This window comes from Elephantulus edwardii, unplaced genomic scaffold (genome assembly GCF_000299155.1).
Source record: "Elephantulus edwardii isolate Elephantulus edwardi_28Jun2011 unplaced genomic scaffold, EleEdw1.0 scaffold00233, whole genome shotgun sequence".
Classification (NCBI taxonomy): Eukaryota; Metazoa; Chordata; class Mammalia; order Macroscelidea; family Macroscelididae; genus Elephantulus; species Elephantulus edwardii.
The window spans coordinates 3,382,934-3,408,999 of record NW_006399983.1 but is presented as its reverse complement, the minus strand read 5'-3'; the positions used below and the strand labels follow the sequence as shown (position 1 = coordinate 3,408,999).

Sequence of the window (26,066 nt, the reverse complement as noted above, 5' to 3'; positions counted from 1 at the left end):
CTCCTGTTTTTTGCTTGTAGTATCCTGTAGTTCTTCAAGTTTGTCTTTCATCCATTGAAAATAAAATATTCAATCATTGTTCTTTTAAATTCGGTGTCAGAAAGTTCCATCAGACTTTCTGGCTTCAGAAAATCCATTGATACTGTGTCACCCTTTGGGGGTGATATCTTGCTTTGTGCTTATATATTATGTGGGACAGCTTGCTTTCTTCAAGACATTGATATGTTCTCAATGAAGATAATGCTCTAGAGATCAGTTGGGTAGCTATTCCACTTGGGCTTTTCTCTGAACGTCTGACTCCAGGGAAATGTCAGTTCAGAGCTTATGAGAGCAGCCTCTGGTAGGTAAGATAGGTCAAGGTTCTCCAGATTAAAGGCAGGTTGATTAATCAGATGTGTAGACACAGGTGTGAAGCCAAACAGGGTAGGGCATGCACGTGGCTGTGGTGATCACAAGGGCAGGTCAACCACTTGGGGGACCTCACTCAGGCCTCAGTTGTCTGGGTGTGCTTACAACTGGGGTCCCTATTCAAATTCCAGCTGTCCGTCTCCCACCCAGTGGTTTTCATTCACTGGTCCCTGTCCAGTGGTGCTCATGCAGTTGCCCTTGCACCACAGCCCCTGCCCAGGAAGGCTCCTGGGTCCAAGAGGACTCAACAAGACAAAGTCAAATTTCCACCAACCCACTTGCCTCTGGCTAGTCTGCAGTGTCCACAAAAGTTCCACCAAATTATCACTGACCTGCTATTTCCTGGGTAGTTGACATGCCCTGAGAGACCTCAGCCAAATTCCCACCAGTGGGCTCAACCTTGGGAGCGCTCCCAGACAATCGGCGGTGCCCAAGAAAACCCAATTAGGATCCTACCAGCCTTTTTCATGTCAGATCAGTCCCACAGCAGATCGATTGGTGGCATCAGATGATGGCTGTCTCCATGGTGTGCTTTTGTGTGCTGACTCAGAATCGTATTGTTCAGGGCTGTTGTTGTGTTGCGTGAAGGAGTCTCTAGTGGCCCTGGAGCACCGCCAGGGGGTGCAGGGTTGTGGTGAGGCCACCAGGGTGTGCCAAAAGTGTGAGGGTACAGGATGGTGGTGGGGTGGTGTCCCTGGACATGGTGCTGTGGCAGGGATGGGGGGTTCAGGGCTTGGGCAGCGCTGGGAGTTAGGGGTTGCAGTCTGTTTCCAGATATTAAGCTTCCAAGTCACCAGTCCTCAGCAAATAAGACTTACTGCGCCGCGTCGCCCTTCTTGTGCGCTGCTTCGCCCTTCTTGTGCGCCGTGTCACCCCACCTGTACACTTTTACCTATTTTAGATATTTCACTGGAGTCTGAGAATGTAATATTTGTATTATTTGTCCTTTTGCAACAGACTTACTTCACTTTCCAACACACATACCCACATATACACATTTTTATTGAATGGCTAATCTGTATGAAGCACCATTCTAAACACATCATGTGTATCAACTCGCTTAATCCTCAAGGTAGTCTATGAGTAAGGAAATGTGCTGCCTACTCAAAAGCATGTGGTTTTGCAGAATGGGAGTGACATCAGGGTTAGGGTAAGAATGAGAAAAACTGGATGAATTATGTATACTGCATTGAAACTGATGAGGGAGAGAACAGTTTAAAAGCAATATATTTTAGGGCATTATGATTATCATGAGTCTGGAATGAAGGTTGCAGAGTGGCGTATCCTCTGGTTGGGGGAGGGGGTGTGGGGGAATTGTATACCAATGAAGGACTTTTTCTTTTACTTTTTTTTAATATTTTAGTTTATTTATTTTTCATTTCAATGAACATCTACAGAGATTTTGGAATTCCATTCATTCATTGTTGCACCCTTCTCCCTGCCCACCCCACCTCACCAACCCCCCCCCCCGTTTTACTTTTCAAAGAGAAGAGCGAATGGGGGTTGGGGTGGGGTGGGCGGGGAGAAAAGTGCAACAATGAATGAACGAATGGAAATCCAAAATCCCTGTAAATGTTCATTGAAATTAGTTTTTAAAAAAGGGAAAAAAATTTAAAAAAGCACATGGTTCGATCCCATCAGCCACCCTACAGGAGAAAGATGGACAATCATCTCCTGTGAAATGTATAGCCTCTGAAAACCAGCTGAGGGTCGGCCATGAGTCCGTTCTGACTGTTGTTACCATTTTCTGAGGATTGTAGTCAGGAGATGGAAGAATGAACTCATGAACCATGCACAACGAACTTAATCAAAGTTTGCTGAAGAAAGTATAGACGGGTTGCTATTGTTTGGGGATTTTATAGGGTCAGAGAAGCCTGCACAGGTTAGCTCTTCCTCTTGGTCAGTCACTAGAGTCAGTAAATAAGCTTTCTCCAATTGCTGGGGTCCACGCACAGACTGTCTTTGTGGCTCCAATCACAGATGTTGGCACTTCTTTGCTGCCTCTCCAGCAACAGTGATGGCAAATCAACTGCTTGTGTATTATCTCCTTGTGTACCAGATATGAGTGGAAGGTCTCTCCCCAAACTGGGGCCTGAAACCCCCTTTCTTCTCTCAGCTGACCCTTTTCTCACCCTCCTAACTTCTCTGTTCCTTTCAAGTGGGCAGTAAATGACAAGGACAACAGAAATCCTCAAGAGAACTCTGGTGTTTCAGTCCATGGGGAGGTGCACAGCTAACCCAAAGGTAACACCCCTCTGGGGATTCAAACCCACCAGCAGCTCCTCAAGAGAAGGATAGGCTATCTCCTTCCATGCTTTCACAGCCTCTTTAAACCCCTGGAGGCTCGACTGTGAGTTTATTCTGATTGGACAGCATGAGTTTTGTTTTGTTTTAATCCTCAAAAAACCCACTGTGGGATTTTCCCAGGGAGAAATCAAGACACAGGAAGACAGTTACACTGACTGTGATTAAGCAACTAGTGAAAATCTAAACCAGAACCAGGCTTGGGACCCCTGCAGAATTGACTCAGCTGAGTTCTTAATAACATCATCACATGCATAACAATCATCTGGGATCCACACTCAACATTCTCTGCTAAGAACCTGTACTCATGAAGCTGGAACCCAGGGCCCAAGTTCTGAACTGTATGTGGTATTTCTTTGGGGTTCATCTCATCGCCCCCCATTAACCTCATGAAATAGTTTCATTATCTCTATTTTGGTAGGCGAAGAAACAAAGACTCTGAGGGATTACAAAACAACGTCAAGGTCATATAAGCTAATTACTGACAGCATGGTTTCAAAATAAACCTTAAAGGTATGAATGCTTCTTTATAAAAAAATACTTTAAGTTGTTATAGTTTTTATCAGGGAGCTCTGGTAATGCCGCCTATAGGGAGTTGCTCTGCTAGCTCCAAGGCTGATTCTCTCTGGTGGTTCAAATCCACCAGCAGCTCTGAGGCAGAAAGACGAGCAGTTTCCTCTTGAGATTTACAGTCTCGGAACCCAATGGAGGATCACTTATGTGTTGGTTCTGACTCAACAGCAATTAGAGACTAACTTTTATTTATTAAAATATATGTTGTTGTTATGTGCTGTCAAGTTGCTTGCAGCTCGTAGCAACCCTACACAACAGCCTTAAACCCTGCTCTATCCTGTGCAAATCGCACTGTCTCCGACACACCCATCCCAATTACCCCAGTCACAGAATCAATCTACCTCATAGAGCGTCTTCCCCTCTTGCGTCGTCCCTCCACCCTACCAAGCATGATGTCCCTCTCCAAGGACTGGTCCCTCCTTACAAAAGTGTGTGCAATGTTGTTGTGTACCATGGAGTTGGAACTGATCAATACCTGTTCTACCACCGGGTTCTGAGACAGTAAATCATACAGGAGACTGTCCATCCTTCTTCCTCAGAGCCGCTGGTCTTCAGAATTACAGTACATTATATATATACACATATGTGTGTATATATATAAAATTCTTTTTAAAATAATCATTATTGCACATTTTCTAGCCTCCCTCCACTCCCCATCCCCCAGGCCACCCCTCAATGCACTCCTTGTTCCAGATTATTCTCACATATATAATACATAATCATATATCCCTTTCAGACAGTTCTTCCCCTCATCTGTTCTAATAGTTTCTTACCACTAGGCCACGAGAGCCTGTTAAATAAATTTGGGGAAAAAAAGAGCTTCAGCTTTTAAAGTGTCGAATGGCAGTAGTGTGTGCTTCTTTACGTCAACACTACGGGTTTGATATTGGATGTGCCTCCGTCACCAATTAAACAGACTGAGATACTCTCTTTTCTCCTCTTAGAGGGCTGATAACTCTCTAAGCTAGAGCACCAGGGAATATGCTGGTTTCACGCTCTCCTTTCCTCTGATGAGAAACTGATCCTCAGGGAAATGAAATGACTTTCTCAAGGTCATTCAGCAGCTGAGCAGCAGCGACATGAACTGCAGAAACCTGCACCATGTTTCTTCTAAGTCACACTCACTCAGAACACAGCCGGGGTGTTCCAGCTCAGTGTGCTCACGGTGCGCTACCCAAGAATAATCCCTTTATCCCAGATGAATTTTGAAGTAAGATAATAGCTACTCTCTTCGCGAGCTGGCACCCCAGGTTTCAAACATACTCTTTTCTTAGACGCTTCTGTCCTCGGCATCGTTTACTTGAACACTGGTCCTGCCAGAAGATGCCCTTACATGCATTCCAGCACCAGGGTTTCTCCCACTCAGAAAGCAGAGGATTAAAATGCCCATGTAGTGAAGGGCGAGCACACAAACGCATCGTGGTCTCACTAGGAGGTTCTGGCACTGAGAAACAAGAGATAAAAATGGCTACTTTTATGGAAAGGTGTCCCTTTAATTCTTTCGTTTAAAAGAGCTGCATTTTCCCCCCTTAAGTTCTGACTTGCTAAACTGAGCGGGGATGGCTTCCTAGTTCCTCTGGAGCACTGAAGTGGGAGAGTGAGGCCATGCTAGTGAACAGGTCTCTAAAATGTGCCCATATTCCTAGTATATGAAGCTCAATGAAGTCCCAGTTACACAGTCCAAGTCTCTAACACCAGGGTTAGTGCATAAAGAGGTCTGTTTGCAAAGACTTCACACCACGCTCGATGTGCACTTACTAAGACATTGTGAGGACATCTGCTCCCAGAAATAACTGGAGGAAGGCCGAGAGAGGGTTTAGGATTTGGGATACTGGGGTACCAGCTATCTCATGAATGAATGAGAACACTTAGCCCTACTCCAGCATAGCTCAGTTGGGGGTCAACTGAGGGATTCTCTGATTAGCATTCATTCTGTCCTGTTCATCACCAGGCCTGCTGGCATGGTCTATAGGGAGCTGCACTGCTAGACCAAAGCTGGTGCCTGACAGCTCGAGTCCACCAGAGGCTCCTTGGGAGAAAGATGGGAAATCTCCTCCTGTGCAAGGTACAGCCTTTGTCATTAGGGGATCAACTCTGGGTTGGTTCCAACTCGACGGCAATGAGCTCACTTGAGTCGAGTGAAGTTCATACACACATAAGCACACAGGTCTAAGCAGCCTGGATTCTGGAGTGATTGGAGAATGCATGTATCTCAGGAGGCTAGTAGTGAAGGCTGCAGACCTAAACCACCTTCTTTGTCCTGCCCCTCAGTCTTCGTTATTGTTGTTAGGTGCCACTGAGACAAGTATGCCTCATAACAACCCTATGAACAACAGGTCTGAACCCTGTGCTATCCTGTGCCGTCCTCCCACCCCCTGACACACTAGAGCCCACTGCAGCAGTTGTCATGTCAATCCATCTGGCCGAAGGTCTTCTCCTTCACCAACCCCCCACCATTCCAAGAATCATGTCTCTCTCCAAGGAACAGCCCCTTCTGGCAACACATCTAAAGTATGTGAGGCAAAACCTTATCATTCCTGCCTCCAAAAAGCACTCAGGCTGCACCCTCTCCAGGAGAGATCTGTTCTTTTGGCCATCCATGGGTTGGCTGTTCAGTGCTCTTCTCCAATACCACAGCTCAAAAGCGTCAATTCGAGTTCCCCAGCGGTCCCGGGGATCTGTCTCTTACTTCAACAGTGTTTGGACGGAACAGACCCGGCGACTTCCCTCCTTCCAGCCTCTGACTACCCTCCAACTTCTTCTCCAGGCGTAACCTCGGGACCATCTCAATCATCTCCTATTTTCGGGACCAGCGAACACCTTTTTTTTTTTTGTTAGCTCCAAAACCTCGACCAACTATGAGCTCTCAGATCTGTCAAAATTATTCCGAGGAAGCAGAAGCTGACGTCAACTGTCTGGTCAACCTGCACCTGCGGGCCTCTTACACCTACCTCTCTCTGGGTTTTTATTTTGACTGTAATGATGTGGCCTTGGAAGGCGTGGGACACTTCTTCTGCGAGTTGGTGAGTGAGAAGCGCGAGGGTGCCCAGCGGCTCTTGAAGCTGCAGGACCAGTGTGGCAGCCGAGTCCTCTTCTAAGATATCCAGAAGCCATCCCAGGATGAGTGGGGTAAAACCCTGGACGCCATCTAAGCAGCGCTGGCCTTGGAGAAGAACCTAAACCAGGCCCTTCTGTATCTGCACCCGTAGGTTCCGCCCACGTTGACCCCCATCTCTGTGACTTTCTGGAGAACCACTTCCTGGACGACAAAGTGAAACTGCTGAAGAAGATGGGTGACCATCTGACCAACATTAGAAGACTGGACGGCCCCCAGGCTGGGCTGGGCGACCCCCAGGCTGGGCTGGGCGAGTATCTCTTTGAGCGTCTCACCCTCAAGCACGACTAGGGGTCTGCGGGGACTTGCAGGGGGAAACCTCTGCGTGCCCCTGCCATCAGCAGCAAGCTTCTCTATCCCACCCTGATACAGAATCTTATCCACCCAGAAGCCCTTCGCCCAAGCCTTGGACCAAATGAAACAATAAAGCTTTTTACAACAGAAAAAAAAAAGTGTCAATTCTTCCGTCATCCTTATTCATTAGCCAGCTCTCAGATGCATAGCATATGACCTGAATCCTTAAGTCCTCAAACTGACATGATTACTCCTCAATAATTTGGAGAGGTCGCTAACTGCAGATTTTCCTAGTGCAATGCATCTCCTTATTTCCTACCTGCCGGTACCAAAGGTGTTAGCTGTGGATCCAAGTAAGATGGAGTTGTTGACAGTTTCAATCTCTTTTCCATTCATCATAATGTTGCCTACTGGTCCAGTGGTAAGAATCTTTGTTTTCTCGACACTGTAGTTTCCAAAATTATTTCACGTGAAGAGGTGAAACATCTTAGACTCTCACTCTCTTACTTTTTTTTTTTTTTTTTTTTTTTACATTTCCTATAATTATATTTTATTAATTTTCATAAACATTTACAGAGATTTTGGGCTTCCACTCATTCATTGTTGCACTATTCTCTCTACCCTCCTCCCAGTTTGTTCTTGTCCAAATGCCACAGTGCTTGTCAAAGCCAGTTCTGATTAATCTTCTTTGTCAGTGTATCCTTTGCCATGCCCTATCACTCCTCCCTGAGAGAGACTTCACCCTGAGTCATAAGGAAAAGGGGACGGCGTATTCTCTTAGCTACTTCCTGCTGAAAAGGGACGCTGTGGGTTTCAGGGTGAAGATCTTCTCTCACTACTCTAAAGGGCCCCTTTGGCAGTAGGAAACACATAGACTATTATGGAGATTGATTTTTGGAATTCAGATGCACTCTTATTGATTGTGCTTGGCTGTACATGTACATATCCTTCAAGATGTATCATGGGGGTGTTGCAACCTAGAAGACACAAATTTGACTAACAAGTTATAAGTACATGAGTCCAAAAATTATGGAAAAGTAAAAGAAAAGATTCTTTCATTGTTTTACAAACCCTCCCCCAGGTCCCCTCCACCATGCAGCCCTCGTTCTAGTCTCCTGTGATGACAGAAACACCCAGTTACATCTCTCTTTTAAACGGTTCTCTCCCTCCTCTGTTTCAGTGCAGTATACATTATTGAACCCATCTTACTCAGTCTCTCCCCAACCCCAAGGACAGTCCCATTCTACAACAGTGGCATCATGTAATATTTGTCCTTTTGTGACTGGGATATTTCACTCAGCATAATGTTCTTACTTTTAAACAACAAAAAAGGCAAAACCTACTTTGGCCAGCAGGGAGCTCTACTGGCCTAGTGATAAGAAGCTGTGCTGCAATCCCAAAGGCAAGTGGTTCAAATCCACCAGTTGCTCTGCGGAGGAAAGATGGGCAATCTCCTCCCATGTGATTTACTGCCTCTGAAAACCCACTGGAAGGTCAACTATGAATCATTCAATACTGCCATCTATTTAGACTCAAGGACCTTCTATTTGGTTTCTAAGGTTGTCAGCCTTTACTAGAGGAAACTGCTTATCTCTCTCTCAAACAGGTGGTCGATTTGAACTGCTGACCCTCTGGCTCACAGAGCAACACATAATACACATTCCACTGTTGAGTCATTACTAATTCAAGGGTATTTACACGGATAGATTTTTAGAGGAGGAGAAACATTCAAGATCTCCCTTCTTGTATGACCCAAACTTCTTGTTCCGTCGAGTTACAACCGATCCATAGCTGACCCTACAGCACGTATTCAGAGGCAGTTTAAATGCATGGGAGGAGACTGCCCATCCTTCTTCCACGGGGCAGCTGGTGGATTCAAACCACGTGCTTTATGAGTTTGTAGTGTCGGTTCTTACCACTAGGCCACCAGAGCTCCTGGAACGTAGAGGAAGCAATTTCCTTAAGCTCAGCAGCCCAAGGTAATGGCTCTTCATCAGAAACTCTCTCTCCCCTCCCCCCCTTTTAGTATGGCACATTTTCCTACAATTACTTTCCTTCTCCGGACTACAAAACATAGAAATAGATGAAGATTTCTCGTCCCTTTGCTCTGGTTTAGCTTTGTTCTGAGACAGTTAAAAAAACAAAAAACAAAAAACAAAACAAAATAGTCTCTTTCCCGTTATTGTTTAGGATAAGCTTCCTGCATTAAAAATGGACTTGATTCCCTTTAGTGGTGTAAAGCCCATTTCCACCTAGAGTGCATGACTTGCCGGTGCCCTGGAATTAGGGGCTGGAATTCCAGATGGAGCTGGACAAGGAGATGGCCATTTCTGGGTCACCCAGCTGCCCAATGCCCTCGGGTGGCCGCCGCAGCGGGGAGGGTAACCTAGTTTGCTTAGGAAATATTGCAGATGTCCCAGTTTATCCGATGCAGGCCTAGAAAAGTATTGGCGCTGTCCTGCTTCTACAGCTCATGCGGTTTGACCTCACAGAGCCCCACTGTTCCTTCAGCCTGATAAACTCAAACAGACTCTGCCAGCCCTGAGCCCGTATTCAGGTCTGCCTTGATGTGCCTCTGGTCCCTCAAATCCTTTTGGGGTGACCTCTAGCCTGGATAAAGGGTCTCCCAATATGTCCAGGTGGACATGTGAAAATGATGACGCACTCCTCAGAAAGCCTTTCAGGAACATTTCGAATCCTACCCGGTGAGATACTGGACCAGGAGTTGGGACTTCAGTATTTCTCCTGAGTCTTGCTACTGCATGATCTTTGGCAAGTTACACTGCTAAGCAAAACACTGTTCCTCTCCAGTTCAAAACCACCAGCTACTCGATGGTGAAAGATAGTCAGTCTCTCCCCCATTATGATTCCCAGCCTCTCAGAAACCGATGGAGGGTCCGTATGATTCAGAACCAAGTAGCTCACGGTGAATTTCCTATTGACCTTAAACAGCTGAGGGTATTCAACGATATCGGGGAAATAAAAAGCACTCTGATCACCCTGAAGCTCTGCACCCACTTTGTTGGGAGCTCTCTGAATGCAGAGACACTGCCTATTTCAGTTCACTGTGTATACCCATGCCTAGCAAAGGAGCTCTACTGGCTTACAGGTAAAGAATTGTGCTGCCAACCCAAAAGCACACTGTTTAAATCCACCAGTTGCTCTGTGGGAGAAAGATGGTCAATCTCCTCCTGTGTAACTTTTGCCTCTAAAAACCCAAGAGAGGGTCAGCTATGAGTTGGTTACACCTCAACAATGCATAACGAGAACAATAAAAGGCACGGTACCCAGGAGGTATACAAGACTTATTTACTGAAGTGGTGAAGAAATAAATAATAGTTTCAGTTCTGCCCCTCCAGGTCAAACGCAGCAGACAGAGCATTTTCTAAGTGTTGGGATAAAGGGTGAAAGAACTGTGTCACAGACAGGAAAGGAATCAAAACAACTGATCTGAGTTCTTCCTTTGTGCCTGGGCCACCGATTCCACTTATTAGGTACATGACACAAGCACACAATGAAGGCCTTCCCCAAAGATGAGAAATGCTGTAGACAGGGGAATAAGAGGAGATACTTAGAGTTGTGAAGACAAAAACTTAGAAAAGTGGTCATTCTTGAGTTCTGTCCATGCGATGGGACTACATATACTGCTGAGTACAAAAAAATGCAGCCAGAATACTCCTTTAAAAATTTTATTTTATTTGTTTTTCTTTTCTTGTTGTGTACCATCAAATTGGATCCAACTGGCACAGGAGGAAACTGTCCCTCCTTCTCCAGCGGAGCACCTGATAGATTTTGAAGCGGGTGCCTAGTGGGATTGCAATGCAGCTTCTTTGCCACTAGGCCAACAGAGCTCCCTCAGAATGCTCCTTGAAGGCAAGGATGGCAAAGGTACAGCTCACATACTTCGTGCATATTGCTAGCAGAGGCTACCCCTTAGAAAAGGACATCATGCTTGAGAAGATGGAGAATCAGCAAAAGAGAAGCCGCCTCTCAACAAGTGAGAATGACACAGTGCCTGTAGCAATGAGATCAAGTGTATCAGAAATTATGAGGATGGCACAGTACAGGACAGGGTTCAGCTCTGTTCTTCACAGGAGTTGTTACGAGTCAGTTGTACTCAACTCAATGGTACCTAACAACAACAACAACAACAACATACTCTAAGGTTCATGACTCCTTCAATTGTGTTATCTGGGATAGTTGTCCTTGTCTACTTGACAGTCTATAATAAAGGGTACAGATTTCAGTCTGCATTAAAAAGTAATTTAAAAGTGAGTGAATTCCTTTACTGTTAATTGACATCAAGCCAGGTCCAATTCATGGTAACCTCATGTTCAACACACAATTGTCTCATTCTGTGCTAGCTTCAGAAGTGCCACAGCAGAAAGGCCTGGCAATTTACTTCCATGGATTATAGTCAATGAAAAGAAAAAATTACAGCAAATCTGCATACTACTCTTTTTTAATATATAAAATTTTTATTTTATACTGGTTTACTTACAGAGTTCATATACATTGTTTTTCACACCGGATCTTTCCCATTTCCTTTTCCCACCCCTCCCTCCACCCATCAAATTGTGTGACCCTATGATTAACCACATCCCCTCCCCACCCCACCCATCCTCTCCCCTCTGTTCCCATCCTCTCACCCTTGGATTTTTGTACACGTTGTACAATAATAGTCAATTATACAAGATTTGTCCTTATGGGACTGAGTTCGTTCACTTAGCATAACGCTCTCCAGTCCCTCCCAAGTTAGGTGGTAATTTACAAAATCATTGCTCCTGAGTGCTGTGCAGTATTCCTTCATGTGAATGTACCCTAATTTCTCAATCCATTCGATTGTGGTTAGACAGCTGGGCTGTTTCCATGTTCTTGAAATGGTGAATAATGCTGCTATGAACATTGGCACAAGTGTGCCTCAGTTCTCATTTTCTCGGGGTATACTCCAAGCAGTGAATAGCTGAGTCATATGGAATTTCTATGTTCAGTTTTCTGAGGAAGTACCAAATTGCCTTCTAGAGTGGTTGTACCAAGCAATTCTACTCTTAATACAATGGAGTTACCATGAGTCAGAGACAACAATGATATTTTGTTACTTATTGAAATTGCAAGTTGCTTTTGTTATAATTGTTGCTGTTAAGCGCTGTCAAGTCAAGAATGACTCATAGCGACCCTATGAACAAAAGATCTAAACACTGTTCTATCCTGCACCATCCTCACACTTCCTGACACACAAGAGCCCACTGCAGCAGTCACCGTGTCAATCCACCTAGTCAAAGGTCTTCTTCCCAGCAGCATGTCCTTCTCCAAGGAAAAGCCCCTCCTAGAAACATGCCCAAAGTATGTCAGGCAAAGCCTCATTCTTCTTGCCTCCAAAAAGCACTCTGGCTGCACCCTCTCCAAGACTTGTTGGTTCTCTTGGCCATCCATGGGATGATCACTGCTCTTCCCCAACACCACAGCTCTAAGACATCAACTCTTCTTCTCTCATCCTTATTCACTGTCCAGCTCTCAGATGCAAATGATAAGTCAATACTATTAATTATTTTTATTACTGAAAAAGTCTGTATTTAACTCCTATTTCTTTTGTTTTCCTCTAGTGCCGAATACATGATATAGAGTCCACTGTGAGTCCCACTGTGTATTTTGAATGCCTTCCAACCAATGGAGCTTATTTTTCGGTGCTGAGTATTGAAATATTCTAGTGTGATCATACAATTCTTAATGACTTACATTTGGAAGTAGACTGCCTGGCCATTCTTCCTAGTCTGTCGCAGTCTGAAATCTCTATTAAAATTTGTCCAACCTGGGTAGGCCTTTCTGGTATTTGAAACAGCTGTAACATAGCTTCTAGCACCATAGCAACACATCATAACAATATAACACCATGACAGATGGGTTGCTTTTGTTGTTGCTGTTGTACACTGTCAAGTCAGTACTGACCCACGGTTGACCTTCCTGCAAGTTTTCAGAATTTGTAAACTATACAGGAGGAGATTGTCTGTCTTTCTCCCTCAGGGAAGATGTATTGGAAACCATGTGCCTTTAGAGCGGCAGGTAAATTTTAAGGCATGTGAATTATGCCCTATTTAGGGAGCTCTGGTGGCTTAGTGTTAAGAAGCTGAACTGCAAGCCCAAAGGCACGTGGTTCAAAGTCACCAGCTCCTCCATGGGAGATGGACAGGCAATTTCCTCCTGTACAATTTACTGTCTAAAATTCACTAGAGGGTCAGCTACGGATCAGTTCTAACTCGACGCCACACAACAAGAACAACAACAAAGCTGCTTTAGAAAAATCAAATGAAGTCCAGATAAACCTAAGACTCTGGACCTGAGGAGTAACTTCCCATGATGCCATGATGTCCACAAAAAAATGGATATAAGGGGATGAGAGAGATGGTTGGTGTGTGACCACCCATGACAGCTTGGACCTGGACACCAAAGCCTACAAGTTCAAGTCTCAGTCAAGGCAATGAGCACCATGACCTTGAGCAATGCCTCTCTGTCTCAAGCTCTCCATTAGTACCTTCAAGGTGGTTGGATGTGATGAGTTCCAGCTCTCTATTCTTCTTTGGTTTGGCAGTTATTTTAAGAAAAGCTAATGAAGTTTATATAAAATTAGAACTGTGTGAGTTTTAAAGAACTCACCGTGTTCTCAGTGACAGATTAAGGTACAGAACAAAATCTCAAATTCTGCGTGAACTTCTTTGATGAAGGACTTGTGAAGCAGTTGATCCTGTGGACACAGGTGAGGAAGACTGGTTAACGTGACCTGAAACTATTTTTTTCCAAAACAATAATGTCAGTGAGTCTTTTCTGTCATTTTCCAATCTGGCTTGTTCTCCTCCCACCTTCAATTCTTTAAATGTTTCCCTTAATCTAATATAAAAAATAAAAATCTCAACATTTATTTCTAAAATGAGCAACCTACTGACCTCCTTTCCCTCAAATGTATCCTATCAAGAATGAATGTAATGCTAATTTTTTTATGAGGAGCTCTTTCAAAGAGGTTAAGATGTAGTTGATGACTGCATCTAAGAGAAACCTAGAAAATTACATTTGGACACTCCCACTTAAAAACAATATTAGGTTCTCTGAATTGGGCCAAATACACTGAATTTATAAGCCTATGTGCTGCAAGTGATATGCTATCAAGCTGCTAAAATGAACGCTGGAGCCCATACAGTACTACTGTGGAAGACTGTCCTGGCAATTTGCTTCTGTAAAGATTACAGGAAAAAAATATTACAACAGAGCAGATCATCTCTGTAACTCATGGTGATGAGTTGAAGCTGACTTGCCTACAGTGGATTTGGGTTTTGGCTTTTGGTAGCTCTAAATAGAGAACAGGGGGCTCTGGTGGTCAATGGGTGAGGAGCTGCGCTGCCATCCCAAATGCACATGGTTTGAACCCCACGAGCGGCTCTCAGGGTGAAATATGGGCAGTCTCCTCCCTTGCCATTCACTGCCTCTGAAAGCCAGCTGGAGGGTCAGCTAAGAGACCGTTTTGATTATGTAGTACATAACAACAGGTAGAGAGTAACGATCCCTGATGGCATAGTGGGTTATATAATACATTGCTATTGGAAAGTTCAATGATTTAAGTCCATCAGCCACTCCGTGGTAGAAAGGTGGGATGTTTCCTACTGTAAAGATTTACAGCCTCAGAAAAAGAAGTGGAGAGTCATTATGGGTCCAGATCAACTCAGTAGTGAGTTTGGTTTGAAAGAGGAAATTATGCACTGCAAATGAATGGGTGAAAGCTGTACTTGAATCCTAGGATAACTCAACATGAAATTGTATGCCATTAACTTAAGTGGTTCACCACCTGTCTGTCAGTTTGCTGTACTGTGGTGGCTTGAGTGTTGCTGTGATGCTAGAAACTGTGTCACCAGGATGTCAAACACCAGTAGGGTCACCCATGGTGAGCAGGTTTTAGTAGAGATTCCCAATTCAAAAAGAGTGGGAAGTAAGGCCTGATGATCAGCTTAAAAACTGAGTCCATTAAAATCTTATGGATTATAACAGAATACTGTCCAAATTTGCTTGCTTTGGATACACAATCGGAGAGAGAGTGCAATCACGGGTGGAGGACGTCATATGTGGAGAAGTAGCAGGTATGAGTCCTCAGTGAGAAGGGCTGGGACAATCACTGCAACAATGGGCTCACATTCCAATAACCGTGAGTGGCGTTTTATTCTAATGCATCGAACTCAAACTCAACTCAATGCAATTGCATTAGGTCAGAACAGGTTAATAGTTGATCTGGCAACGAGTTTCTGCAGCACGTACATACACTCAGGTTGAAGCATCACTTGTCAAACCTCTCCATGATCATGGGTATGGTCTCTTTCACTGCCCCAAGTCTGCTCCTATTGTTTGCCAGCCTATGACTTTTTTAATGTAATCTAGATGCACGATACCCTTAGGGCCACTGGTGAACTCAAACCACCACAGAGATAGTACCTTTGGAATGGTAGCACAACTCTCTATGGCCTAGGCCACCAGCGCTCCCTCACTAGGCCGCCAGGGCTCCCTCTGATATCTATCTAAGATCATCATAAATTGAAGGCCATTTAATGATGGCTAAGAAGATCTTAAGCACCAAGTTTTAGTCCCAGTAAAGATATTAATTATATGATGGATTAAAAATAAGAAAGGGGTGCACTTTGTGTCATATTGGGAAGAAGCTGCAGTGCTGCAATCTCAGTGGCAGGTGGTTTGAATCCATCAGTTGCTCTGCAGGAGAAAAATGGGCAATCTCCTCCTATGCAGTTTACCATGTCTGAAAACCCACTGGAAGGTTGGCTACGGGGCGGTCTTGACCGGACAGTTGTTGTTGTTGTTATTGTTGTTGTTGCTGATTGCCTCTGAATCGAGCACGACTCATAGTGACCCTATAAACAAAAGGCCTGAAACCCCTCTACAACTATCTGCATTTATCAAAGTTCAGAGAATTTCCAGAGGCATGTTATTGAGGAAGTGGATGCCACTCCTGCTTCCAACACAAAACAAAAAACCACATGCACACACAACTATGTGAAGACATTCTCAACCTTAAAAAACTCAATGCCATCAAGCTGGTAGTGATTCATGGTACCATGTTTGAAGTTTCTATGCGCTTACACATAACAACTACTGCCTGCTAGCACAGGACCAGGTAGTGCTCAGTTCTGCTACTGCCTGCTAGCACAGGACCAGGTAGTGCTCAGTTCTGCTACTGTTCCATTCTGTTAGTGTTCCATTCCGCTAGTGCTCCATTCTACTAGTGCTCCGTTCTACTAGTGCTCCATTCTGCTAGTGCTCCATTCTGTTAGTGCTCTGTTCTGCTAGTGCTCCATTCTGTTGCACATGGGCTCACAGAGTCAGAACTAACTCAACAGCAACTAACAACCACATCGTCCTATCTCCCTTCCCACTCTCCTCCTGTGATTGTTTCCATCCATCTCTCTAACCCCGCCCTTCCTACCTTGTGAGCTTTATCCCTGGTTAAATCCTGCACTTATGATCTTATGTGGCTGGTTATTCTAAGGTTTTGTATTATTTTTCACATTAAAGATCTGTTTGTTGTTTAAGTTGTAAATTGTATGACAGGAGTGAGTGCTGTACCAGGTTTAAAGGGAGCTAAGAGTCATTGTTTTGGGGGTCTACCAGTCTCCATCATGCTAATAAACCTGGGCATTACTGTGATATGAGTTTTGCTCTAACTTTATATTCTATTCTTCCAGGACCCCCTATTATTCCTTTTGGAGCAGATAACAGTGATAGCCAGGCAACATATAGTTCTTCTAGTAGGAGAAACATGGAAATGGAGGTCAGCGAGGTCTATTAATGCTACTGACTCATGGTTTCTATTTATCTTCTATTTTCTTTGCTTTGGGTAAGGAAAGGTCAATGTTTACACTATAGATGGCTGTTTATGAGCTTCTAAGTCCCCAGTCACTACCCACCAATGATGAGGGTGAAACATTGTACTTGTGAGCTGTTATGCTACTTGATCAGCGGATTATGGTCCTGATATCCCTTAACAAATGTCTCATTCCTTCAGGGTATTTGGCTATGTTTAAGAAGTTTACATAGTTTGGCCCATTGTTGCTTCTCCTATCTACATGGATATGTTCACAGCACATACTCAGGTTGAAGTATCATCTGGCAAACCTTTGCACGATCATGGGTATAGTCCCTCTCATTGACCCAAATATGTTAGCATTGTCTCTCTGCCTATGACTTTTTAATGTAACCAAGACACACAATACTATAAGGTTAGACAGTATCTCAGGACAAAGGGATTTGTCATAGGGTTAAGGATAAGCTCAAAGACCAATAATGTGCAAGATCAAGTCTCTATAATAAGTTCAGGATGAACTAGCACTAGAATAAGATACAATACTTTTGGCTTTGTGGTACATTCACACAGTGGAATACTGTGCAGTACTCAGGAGCAATAATTTTGAAAAGTACTACATATCTTGGGAGGGACTGGAGAGCATTAAGCTGAGTGAGCTAACTCAGTCTCATAAGGACAAATACTTTATAAGACCATTATTATAAAAATAGAAGGATAACATGCATGGGAGCCCAAGAGCGAAAGGAGTGGGAGGGAAGGGGTGAGGATGGGTGCAGGCAAAAACACAGGGCTGCACAGTTTTGTGAATGAGGGATGGAGGGGAAGGAAATGAGAAAGACCTGGGAGAAAGACAGGGTAATGATGGACAAGGTCCAATAATGCATGAAGAAACAGAGATTTGTACACTAATGTTCACAGCAGCATTATTCACTATCACAAGAACATGGAAACAGCCCAAATGTCCAACCACAAAAGAATAGATTGAGAAATTGTGGTACATTCACAAAATGGAATACTATGCAGCATGCAAGAGCAATGATTTTCAATGAAAATCACTACATAACACAGGAGGTACTGGAGAACATTAAGTGAACTAACTCAGTCCCATATGGACAAATACTGTATAAGATCATTATTGTAGAAATTGAAAGATAATTATAAAATAATTAGTGAAATATAATTAGTAAAATATGTATTAGTAAAATACATATGAGGATTCAAGGTGGGGAGCAGAGGGATGAGGATGGGCAGGGGGATAATCACAGGGTCACACAATTTGATGGGTATAAGGAGGGGTGGGTAAAGGAAATGGGAAAGATCAAGTGTGAAAGACAATGTATACAAACTTTGTAAGCAAACATGTATAAAATATAATTTTCTTTAGACAATAAAAAATAATGCATGATTAAGAATATAGTGAAACACAATGTATAGGAACTTTGTAAGCAAACCAATTTAAAAAAAAAAAGTGAGAAAGAAAGCCCAACAGGTTGACAGCTCCATGTGACATGCATCGACCAGCGACTACAGCTAGGACTCATGAACGACAGCAGCGAACAGAACTATGGCGAGGGGAATCCCATTCTGCTTCCAAGGGGAATCCCATTCTGCTTCCAAGGCAAATCCCCACAAGATCTTGCTCCAAAGATTCCAGGCATTCCAGAACAAAGTCCAGGTCCAGATCTGAATCTAGGTCTAGATCCAGAAGAAGTTCGCAAAGGCATTACACAAAGTCCCGCTCCTGCTCCCACAGGCGATCCTGAAACAAGTCTTACGGTGGAGATTAAGGCAGACATCACAGCCACAAGGCATTGTCGCCAGCGTCATGCTGGAAATCAGGCAAATCCTGATCCCAACTGTTGTCTTGGAGTATCTGGGTTGAGCAATACACCACAAAGAGAGGTCTAACAGAAGTCTTTTCTAAATATGGGCCCATTGCCAGTGTGTCTACAGTATATGACCAGCAGTCTAGATGTTCAAGGCTTGCCTCTGTATATTTTGAAAATGCAGGTGATATGAAGGAAGCTAAAGAACATGCTAATGAATGGAGCTTGACGGCCGTAGAATTAGAGTTGATTTCTCCATGAAAAAACGACCACATATCTAACACCTGGCATTTTCATGGGGAGACCTGCCTATGGCCACTCACGTGGCTGAGATAACACGGCAGAGGATCTACACAGAAGATCATAGAGAGGAGGCGGTGGAGGAGGGGATGAGAGCTGCTCATGACAGAGATCAGATTTACAGGAGGTTCACCCTCCCTCCACATCAGTGGAGGGTACAGATCCCGTTCCACATCTCGATCATACTCTCCCTGGTGCTGGTAAGGCACGAAGTTCAAGACTGAGACATTTCCCAGAGGGAGGATATTGACTGCGGACAATATTTTTTATAGTTTCCTGTTTTAAAAGTGAACAGTGCCTTGTGAAGTTAGGTGACTTTTATACCTCTTACAATGACCGTTCTTGGTGGGGTTGTAATGCTGTTTTCAGTCTGCATCTGTGGAGGTTGGTGCTCTGTCCAAAGTTAAGTGTTTTCAGAGCAGTATGTTTCACATATATTTTTTACAGTCTAAATATTTACTACCAAGGAGTTTCTATTGTACAAAATTTCACTTGAAAGGCTTTTCTACTGAATCCAGGGTATTTTGAGGATCAAAGCCTGTGTGCAAAATGCTACCAAATGGCCAAAAAAGATACAATAAGTAGTTTTGATTTTTACGTTTCTTTTTAACACATGGATGCTTAAACAGCACTGTTCAGATAAAGCTGTCAGTAGTAAATTTAAACACCAACTACCATTTTTCTCAAGTTCACGAAAAGTGTCATACTAAATAAACAAAAAAAAGATACAATACATTCCAGAAAATTGTAACAGAAGCCAAGAGATATTCCACAATATCAGGCCCACATTAAAAACTACAAAATGTGCAAAGAAACAGGATAATGTGACTCATGTTTAAGAGAAGAACCAATTGACAAAGACAGCCTCATACATAGGTGACCAGGTTTTTTAAATCGCAACAAAAGGCTTTAACGTGTATTTTGAAAATCTTTTATCAAATCAATTCTGACTCATCACAATCCTCCACCAGGTTTCCACACTACGAATCTTTATGGCAGGTGAATGCTTATCATTCTTCTATGAAGCAGCTGGCAGATTCAAACTGACTTTTTGTTAGCAATATATCACATAATGTACTATGTGATGAGGGCTCCTCTCCACCGTCTTTCTCACATAAGTTAAAAAAAATATTTTTAATAAGTAATTTCAGGAGAGATGTGAAACTAAAAACAAAGGTTTAGGTTTATACATTTGATTAGAAGAAAGTGCCTCTGAGTTATATATGAGATTAAAGTTTTAAAAGCCTAAATTCAGTGTTATGAAACAAAAGTTAGGGTAATGATAATGGGATATAGTTGGTACTAGGTTAGTCTCTCTGCTTCTCCTCCATACAATCATTCTCATTCACTGTTCTTGTTGATGGAGATTGCCTTCGAGTCGAGCACAACTCATAGCGACCCTATGAACAAAAGGTCTGAAGCCTCTTTACAACTATCAACATTATCAAAAGTTTATAGAGTTTCCTGGGGCATGTTATTTAGGAAGTGAATGTCACTCCTGCTTCCAAACCTGTCATAATGTTATTGTTGTTATATGCCATTGAGTTGCCTGCAATGTATAGCAACCCGATGTACAGCAACTCTGAACCATTCCCTGTCCTGAGCCTGTGTCACTAATTCCGACACACCAAACCCCATTGCCCAGTTACTGTATCAGTCCTTCTCATCCAGGGTCTCCCTCTCCTGCACTGTCCGTCCACTCTTCTGAGCATGCTGTCCTTCTCCAAGGACAGATCTCTCCTGGCCACGTGCCCAAAGTAAGTGAGGCAGAGCTTCAAAATCCTAGCCTCCAAGGAGAGATTTGGTTTCACCCTTTCCAAGACAGACCTTATTCATTGTTTTATAAAATTAATCATTATTGGACTATGCCCATCATTACTCTGTCTTTTCAGATCCTTGCCAGATCTTTCCCATTTCCTTTACCAGCTCCATCCATCCACAAAATTGTGCAACCCTTTGACTTTACTACTACCAATCCTCACCTTTCTGCTCCCACCCCTTCCCCTCCTCCTTGAATCCCCATACATGTTTTACTATTTTACTATCCTTCTATTTTTACAATAATGGTCTTATGCAGTATTTATCTTTATGAGACTGCGTTCACTCAATGTAATGATCTCCAATCTCTCCCAAGTTATGTAGTATTTTTCAAAATCATTGCTCCTGCATGCTGCATAGTATTCCATTGTGTGACTGTACCACAATTTCTCAATCCATTTGATTGTGGCTGATATTTGGGCTGTTTCCACGTTCTTGTGATGGTGAATAATGCTGCTATGAACACTGGTGTACAAGTTTCAGTTTGTGTCTCAGTTTTCATTTCCTCGGAGTATATTCCTAGCGGTGGAATAGCTGCATCATACAAAGTTTCTTTGAAATGCCAAACTACCTTCCTGAATGGTTGTACCTCAGTCTCTGCTTTTTAAACAATTAAGTTGTTTTTGTCATGTTCCATGGAGTCAGAACTGACTCACAGATGACCTTCTAGCCAATTTTTAGAGGATATAAATCACACAAGGGAGGAGACTGCCTCTCTGTCTCCCTTGGAGCAACTGGTAAAATTTAACCACTTGTCTTTGGGTCATCACAACAATGAAAGTAGACAAATATACGTATGAGGCAGTTGGTTTAAATCTTTGGAAAAACCTACAAGATGAAGTTCACAATTATCAGGCTTTCTGTCTTTAAGCACTTTCCAGACTGCAGCATGGGAAAGAACTCAAGCAGAATGCAGATATCTGGCTGAGCTGGGAAACCAGAGAATAGAGTCAAGACTGCTGAAATATCAAGAGTTTGCATAACAAGGTGTCATAATAACGAGACCAGTGTAGAGCAGTCCCTATAATCTGCCCTTAGGGGTGCTTTTAAGCCTGTGGTCAAATATCAGATGCACATGAACAGAATGAGTCTCTATAAAACCTGGTAGAAGACAATTTCTTGGGAGCTGGATGGATATTATAGAATTTGAATAGTACTCAGGAATTTACAGTTTCCAACGGGAAGATTCTAAAAAGCTAGTTAAATGCCCTAGGCTAAAATGGCCACGGGAATTGAGTAAGACTACTCTAAACCTTAGACTGCTATTGATTCTAGACTTATTAACCAAGCAAACTTTGAAATGATGGAAATATTTCACCAGGAAATTAAATGCTTGTCAGAATAAAACAACTTCTTGTCATTAGGTCCCATCAAGCAGACTAGGACTCATAGTAATCCCATGAACAAGAGATCTGAATCTTGCCCTACCCTGTGCCATCTTCACCATCTCTGACACACTTGAGACCCGTGTTACAGTCACTGAGTCAATTAATCTTGTTGAGAGTCTTCCCCTCTTTCTCTGACCCTCACCATTCCCAGCATGATGTCCAGAGCATGTTTTAAAGATGGCAAAACCCCAAATCTCAACAATAGAAATGCCAATGTCTAGCATACATATCAAACTTCCTGAATACCAGAAGCAGCAAGGAAAGATGACTCAATAGTACTGAAAAAAACACTGATTAATTGAAACTGGATGAAAACAAAACCAAAACATGAACCAAATGTCAAAGTTAAAAGAAGGTCTTTAAATCAGCTATTCAAAATATGTTATAATAAAGGGAAATTAGGATTGAGAATGAAAGGACAGGAAATCACAATGGAGAAATGAAAACTCTAGAATGAAAAAATAAAATGGAAATTTTATAACTAAAAAATAATATCTAAAATAAATGAACAATAGATCTGAGTATTAGGGTATCACTGTTGTCATAAATATGAACTGTTACATAATGAGAGAGTGGACAAGTGAGGAACAGATGTGCGGAATAAAGTAACATGTGGAAAGCTGCATGGCACGGTAGCACACTGCAAGTGTTAACTACTGTCATGATTATTAATACCATTGTAAGGCAATGACAATATCTTAACAACAGGGAAGCAAGAGTAACAATTAAAAAGAACTTCCTTAACAAAAAAAGGGAGAGAGAGAGAGAACAATATCTAAAATATAAGTTTGTGGTAGATGTGATTTAATCAAATATTAGAAGTTGCAGAAGACTAATCAATGAGCTTGAAGATAATAAACTATTGCCCAAGATGAAAATGTGTTTTTAAAAAAGCAGAAACAACAACAAAGTAACTCTAAATAATCTGTAGGGCAAAAAGAAAGCAATCTAAAACCTACAGGTAATGAGGGTCCAATAAAGAGACATATTAAAATGAAAAATGTAAGAAAAATTTGACAAAATATTAGCTACACTTCTCCAAATAGTTGTTGAAAAGGAGGAGAAACACCAATCACATATACAAGAAGCACAGTGCCTCCACACAGAAAAAAGTAGAAGCAGCAAAAGTTCCAAGATATATGGTAGTAAAAATGCTAAAAGTAAAAATTAAGACTTATCTCAAAAGCAGCAAGAGGTGGTTGATATTATTTATAAAGGAACAAAGACAAAAATCCATCACTGATTTTATTGAGAAACAATGAGGGTCTCAGACAATGGAACACTATTTTTGAAACGGGAAAAAATAGTCAGCTGTTATTTCTATAACCACTATCTTTCACAAATTAAGGCAAAATATATGGAACAAGCTTTCTGACAAAATAAAGTTGTACTCAAAGTATAAAATTACATATTCATGTTCTGTAATGATGATCCTAAATGAATGAATAAGCAATGAAATGAAATCCTTGCCTGCAAGGAGAACTTTGATTTCACCCTCTTCAAGATAGACCTATTTGTTCTCCTGGCAGTTCATGGTATGTTCAATACTCTTCTCCTGTACCACAACCCAAAGGCATTAATTCTTCTTCTGTAATTCCTAGTCATTGTCCAGCTCTCTCTGACTCATAGCATGTAATTACAAAGACCATGGCCTGGATCAGGCATACCTGAGTCTCTAGACTGGTATCATTGCTCCTCAGTACTCTGGAGAGGTCCCTGACAACAGATTTTCCCAGTGCAATTAATCTTTTAATCTCCTCACTACTGGTACTAAGAGTGTTGATTGTGGAGCCAAACAAACTGAATTGTTAACAACCTCAATCCTTCTCCATCCAGTATGGTGCTGCCAATTGGCCCAGTGGTAAGAATCTGTCTTCTTGATGTTGAGCTTAAATCCATATTGAAGACTGCTGCAACGCTTTGATGTTCTGCAGCAAATGCTTCAGGTTCTCCTCAGTTTCAGCAATCAAGGTTGAGGCATCTGTATATTGCAGGTTGTTGATGAGTCTTCCTGTAGTCCTGATGCCACATTCCTCCTCATAAGCCCAGCCTCCCGAATGATCTGTTCCACATACAGATTGAAAAGGCTGCATCCCTGATGCTCTTCTTTCCTAGTTTTGAGCCAGGCAGTTTTTCTTTGCTCTGTTCTGACAACTACCTCCTGGTCCAGTGAGCACAATTCACCATAGTAAGAAACACAAAAATACTGCTGCCATTTTCCAATTTATGTGTGTCAATATAGAATTGCATTCCATTGAAAAGTAGACAGTCAAGCCTTTCCTGGCACTGCTGAATGGGTTTGAACCACCAACCTTTCTGCTAGTAGCTGAGGACAGCGATTTGTGCCACGCAGGAATCTTTCCATAAGAGCTGAGGCCAGCACACAGCAAGCCTGTAGCACTCACAGGGTTTTCTAGGAGAGAGCAGCACTTTCTCATTGGATTTCTAAGTCTCTACAGAACAATCTGTCACATCTTTCTCCTGCACAGCAGCCATGAGTTTGAAGCTGTGACCTTTCAGTTATCAGTAAAGCACTCAGCCATTATGCCATCAGGAGACTACAAACTAAAGGAGTAAGTTTGGATCCCTCATGGCACTACCTCTGCAACTTTTCAGCAAATTAAAATTGCTCTAAAAGTATATTTTAAAAGAAAGATAATAAAAAATCACAGGTAATAAAAGTATAAGATTTTTATACTCTTACATTTATTTTGTTGTTGTTGACAATAAACACAGTAAAACACATACAAATTCAATAGTTTCTACATGCAACACTTAGAGACACTTGTTAAGCTGTGTAACCATTCTTACTCCCCTTTTCCTGCATTAACACAAATTCACTACCCTAAGATACACACATAATCTTTTCAATTGTTACTAATTTCATTTCACATAAAATAAAATTAAAAATTTCCACTGAGTCAATCTGAAACTTATGATGATGGCCTTACATTGAGTTTCCAAGACTGTAAATATGGATGGGAGACATCTTATCTTTCTCCCTTGGAGCAGCTAGTGGACTTGAACCACAGACCTTCCAGCTAGCAAATCTGCATCACCAGAGTTTCTTTCCATCTCATATGGGTAGTTCTTTAAAATATGTAGTGCTCAACCTAGACCTTTTTTAAAACACCCCAAATGTCCAATCAGAATCGAATGGCTTGAGGAATTATAGTACATTCACACAGCATGCAGGAGAAATAATTTTGTAAATCACTACCTCACTTGAGAGGGACAGGAGAGTATTATACTAAGTGAACTAACTAGGTGCCATGAGGAAAAATACTGTATAAGACCATTATTATAGAATGTATATGAGGATCCAAGGAGAGGAAGTATGGGAGCAGAGGGCTGAGAATGAGCGGGAGTGGGGTGGAGGGGGGGCTTAATCATAGGGTCACACAATCTGATTAGTGGAGGGAGGCATGGGTAAAGAAATGGGAAAAATCTTGTGTGAAAAACAAAATGTATGAACGTTGTAAGTAAACCAGTATAAAATAAAAATTTTAATTAAGTAAAAAAAATGAAACAAAAAAACAAAACAAACCCCTAAACAAATTTAAACGTAGCTAAACTATTGTTCCATTTTAGAACTTCAAGGGATATTTTTGGCTTACAGTCTTAAAATTATCTCAAGGAAATTATTTCAGTGGTTCATTCACCCTCCATTCCAGAAAGTCTAAAGTCCATGTTGGTGTTATTTGCCATTGAGGCATCTGTGACTCTGAACCCTCTCCTATCCTGAGCCAGTCTCACTAACTTTGACACACCAACCCCCATTAGCCCAGTTTCTGTGTCAGTCCATCTCATCCTGTTCTATTCTTTTCATCAGATTTTTTTCCTAGGGAATCTTTGATTAAAATGTTCAGTAATGGAAGGCAGGTACCCTCTAGTTATTCTGGTCTCACGGTGAAGTATAACACAGGTTACTATTGTCTTCCTCCAATCCTGATGCCACTTTCTTCTTCACAGAGTCCAGCTCCTCAAATAATTGCTCAAACAGACTGAATATGGAGGGACGATACAACCCTAACACACACCTTTTTTCATTTTAAACCATGTAGTGGACCTCATGCACTTACTGCAGAGGGTCAAGGACTGCAGTCTTCAATATGGACTGAGGCTCAATGTCAAGAAGACAAAAATTCTCACCACTGGACCAATCGGTAGCATCAGGATGGATGGTGAAG

At 42.3% G+C, this 26,066-nt stretch overlaps 1 protein-coding gene and 1 pseudogene across 1 annotated transcript in view; one reads left to right on the top strand and one right to left on the bottom strand.

Moving 5' to 3' along the window:
• Nucleotides 1-26,066, bottom strand: part of LOC102847007 (protein shisa-6 homolog) — a 631,671-nt gene that overhangs the window by 365,763 nt on the left and 239,842 nt on the right. The window lies entirely within an intron of this gene.
• LOC102874394 lies at nt 18,084-18,874 on the top strand (annotated as a pseudogene).